We start from the raw sequence: 4476 nt of genomic DNA, 5'->3' as shown, positions 1-4476 counted from the left end.
TCAAAGCTTGGGAATTTACAATCCTTGGCCTGCAAAACCAAAATTTCAAGCATTCTTGGCTCATTTACTTCAAATGGACCAACAAATATTCCTTTCCAATTTGGTTCCATTCTTGGTGGAGCTTCTTTGGTCCAACTACTGAAATCTTTCCCCCTGAAGTTCTGGAGGGATACAATCTTTTCCTGAAACATTGGGACAAAGAGTTTAACAATTATCCTGATTGTTTAAACTTTTATACAATCTTTTCCCTTTCTTGGGTATTCTCTTGGAGGTACGGTCTTAAAGCCAAACCCCAACCAATTCTCAACAAACATGCCCTTATCAAGTGGTGGAAGGCTTTTGATGCTTCCAAAGCTCACAAGGATAAAGTAATTCAATGGTTCAAAAACAACCAGAAATATCTCAAGCATGCAAGTCCGCAAACCAGCCTCTTGCTAAATCAAAAGGCCCACATCACAGCGGCCCTTGCAGGAGCTTCAACAGAAGAAGACTTGCTAAGAAATCTTCAATCTGCTCTTCAATTATTGAAGGAACCAATTAAGCAAGCCTCATCTTCAAAGGCCCCTCAACACAAAGTCTCCGAGCCATCCTCTCTTGGGTCGTCAGATTTTGTCCAAACCACAGAATCAGATGATGATGACTTCTGCTAAGTTTGTCGTCTTGTAATCATTTTTATTCTGTAATAATTCAATTTTTGTACTGTAGCAAATAGTAAAATTGACTTTTTACTGTAGCAAATAGTGCCAGTCAAATAGTACCGTCTACCGGAACTATTCAACCGGAACTATTCAAACAGTGCCCAATCTTTTCTTTAAATAGGCTCATTCTGAACCTTGTTAAGGAGAGTTTTGGATAGAGCTTAGATAGAGAGTTTAGAGAGAGAAACACTGAGAGAATTCCTTCTGTAAGTTCTCCTTCAGTTTTCCTTTCTTTCAATCTTTTCTGTTTTTAAGTTTCAGTTTTTCAGTTTTTAAGTTTCAGTTTTGTAATCTATGTTTATGTAATATATATCTTGTTCAAGTTTTATTTTCCTGTTTATGGAAGGCTGAGCCTCCTGTTTTAATTCCTGTTTTTAATTTCTGCAAGTTTTATTTTTCTGTTTATGGAAGGCTGAGCCTCCTGCTTTAATTCCTGTATTTAATTTTCTGCAAAAAGCCCCTCCGTGGTGGCGTCCTACTTCTCTTAATCCTCTTCTCATCCCCCTCCTTCTGCTTCCGACCCCCTCTTGGTATCAGAGCCTGATGGGGAAGTAGGAACATGCTAAATATGTTAGATATAAGTTATTTCTCTGTTCTGTTCTTATATAATTAAGCACTATGGTCGGGATCTGGACTGGTAGTACACTTTGAACTAAACTAAAATGAAAGCTCTTTTGAAAACCTTCTAGGATTATTACTATTCAGACTTATGATCATCTCTGCAGCGGAGGCGTTGAAGGCAGTAAGTCCCTGTGTGGCAGTAAGTCTATATTGGCCATACTACAGACATGTTATTAAGTTCTGAATATTTTTAATGTCCTTGTTTAGTTTCTTTTTGTGGTGGCTTAAGTCTGATCCAGATCTATACTGCTCAACTATTAAGAACAACGCAGAACCTAACTTATATTTCTAATTTATTTATCTGTTTCTATAGAACCAGGTGATGGTGATGATACTTACGGGCAAGGAAGATCTATCTTTCATGATGCTTCGCTCTTTCTCTTCTAAGCTTTCTTTCAGATCTTCCCAACCCTCTTCTTCTTCTATCGATCATCCTCATCAATCCAATCAATTATCCAAATCTGTCTTCAAAGAAGAAATTCATTTTGAAGATATCAATCAAGATCTTGACAACTGGGAAATTCCAAAAATTTCTCATGCTGAGATCTACAAACCAAACGGATCCTTTTTCAAACGATCAGATTTCATTATCAAAACCGTTGAGCAAACCTACAAGCTCAGATCTGATGATGAAGAAATCCATCTGCTTTCCGAGAAAAGCATCAAAGAACATATCAGCAAGAACTTCAACTATCTTCATATAGGTAGTGTTCAAGTTGGTCTTAAACCCCTAACCAGGAAATCTCTTGACATCGCTGTACTCCTTTGTCTTAGGGATGTTAGACATAATCAATTCCATGACTCCCTCTTAGGAACGGTTGAAACCAGCCTGAGTAATGGACCAATCTTTTTCAATTGCTTCCCAGATCTAACTGTTAGTCTGGAAGATAAAAACATCCTTGATGTCCTCTTCCTAAATATCAAGCTTCACGGCCTTGATATGAAAGAAGATTCCATTCCAATCTCTTTGATCTACAGGGTTCAATACAAGGTAATGAACTCTATCAAATCTTATTTCTTGCGAACCAATTGTGAGAAATCTGGAGAAACTACCCTCTTCCTCACAGATTATGATAAGGCCAATGTTATTGTGCCCAAAACCATCCAATGGAGTGATATCACCCTTCCAGAAAAATGGTCTTTGGAAAAGGCTACTCCAGCCCAACCTGCTGAAACTCCTGAGTTTCGTGAAATCATCCAACACCAATCTGGCCAAGTAGATCTCATCTTTGATAGGAGAAATTCCTTCTCTATCCCTAGATCTATTAGGACGTCCTCAAATGATTTCCAATCCGCCATGTCTAGAAGATCTTTTTCTATGACTAGAAGGAACCAGCCTGAGTCTAATGCTCGACCTTCCCTCTCTCATGACGGATCTACTATCCATTTAGCTGGATATGTCAATACCACTCCTGTCAAGACTACCTATGACAAGGGTGATGAAGATCATCAATCCACCTTATCTCCAACGTATTCTTCTCTAGAAACCCCTGGAGAAACTTCTGATTTCATTGGAGCAATCACTACTGAATTCGTCATCGACAAAGGAAGTATCAAGGCAGATTTCTACTCTGACCGATGGACTCAGCAAAGAAAATGGTTCTTTGCAAAGTATCAGGGTGAAAAGAGAAAGAAGATCCAAGAAAAATTCTATGGGTTCCTTGAGAAAACCCAGCAAAACATCTTCTTTTTTGAATGGTTTCAAGATTATGCCAACAAGAATTGGAAATCTTACCCCTTCCAAATTGACATGGTTAAATGGCAGCATAAGGATGGAAAAGAAACCCTTTCTAACCTGCCACCTAAAACTCCTTTCCTTCTTAAAGGAGCTCAATCTACACCTGTCCTAGCTTCTCCCTTCAAGACTAGGAAAGAAGAAGGTGATGTCACTGGTAAAGACATCAAAGACCTCATGGAACAATCCAATTATACCAATAAGTATCTTCAAATTCTTGGAGAATCCCAAGTGCAGGATTCCTCTTCCAGGAAAGGAAAAGAAAAGGTCAAGATTGAACCTTCCTCTTCTAATCTTGATATCCCTAAAGGATGTCAACTTGAAAAACCTCTTTTCAAACCTTTTCAAATCAGTAGCCGTTCCAGACACTCGGCTCAAACTCTTCGAGCAAAAAAGGAATCTGACAATGAGCTCCTCCAAAAGGTGGTAGAGCAACTTCAGCTTCTCAAACAAGTTATTCCTGAGACTCCGGAACCTCCTGAGACTCCGGAACCTACTCCGGAAGCAGTTTCTAATCCCACTATTACTGCTCCTCCTCCTCCAAAAACTCGTACTTCTACTCGTAATACCTCTACTTCTTTAAATAATATTGAAGATGGTAAGGTTGAGTCTGATTCTGATATTCAATCTATGAAGTCTGACGTTCAATCTATCAAGAGTATTCCGGTCAATACTGTCATTCACAATTCTAAGAATCAGTGGAGAAAAGAAACCAAGCTCTACTATCCTAGAGCTACTGCTCCTGATCTTCTTTTAGAAGAATCTTCAAACTTCAAAAGCTTCAGTGCCAACAATGTCTATGAATGGAATATTGATGGTGAAAACGAGTATGGCATCACCAAAATCCTCCAAAATATGACTATGGTAGCCACTGCCTATGTTACCGCCAACAATTGTCCTGAATCTCTTATCGTTGAAGTCTTGGTTGCTGGTTTCTGTGGCCAGCTCAAAGGTTGGTGGGATAATTATCTCACTCAAGACGAGAAGGATCAGATCTTGACCGCTGTCAAGACTGATGAAGAAGGTAATCCTATCATGGAAGATGGCAAATTCATCTCTGATGCTGTCAACTCCTTAATCTTTACCATAGCCCAACATTTTGTTGGAGATCCTTCCCTCATCAAGGACAGATCTGGTGATCTTTTGTCCAATCTGAAGTGCAAATCTTTGGGTGATTTCAGATGGTATAAGGATACCTTCCTGACCAGGGTTTACACCCGTGAAGACAGCCAACAAGCCTTCTGGAAAGAGAAATTCCTGGCCGGTCTTCCTAAATCTTTTGGCGACAAAGTTCGTGAGAAACTTAGAAGCCAAAATCCGGGGGGAGAAATCCCATATCACACCCTTAGTTATGGACAGCTCATAGCTATCATTCAAAGAGTTGCTCTCAAAATCTGTCAGGATGACAAAATCCAACAGCAA

The sequence above is a fragment of the Lotus japonicus genome, unplaced genomic scaffold (assembly GCF_012489685.1).
Source record: "Lotus japonicus ecotype B-129 unplaced genomic scaffold, LjGifu_v1.2 AP026983.1".
Classification (NCBI taxonomy): domain Eukaryota; kingdom Viridiplantae; phylum Streptophyta; class Magnoliopsida; order Fabales; family Fabaceae; genus Lotus; species Lotus japonicus.
Note: the sequence above shows the minus strand (reverse complement) of the source record.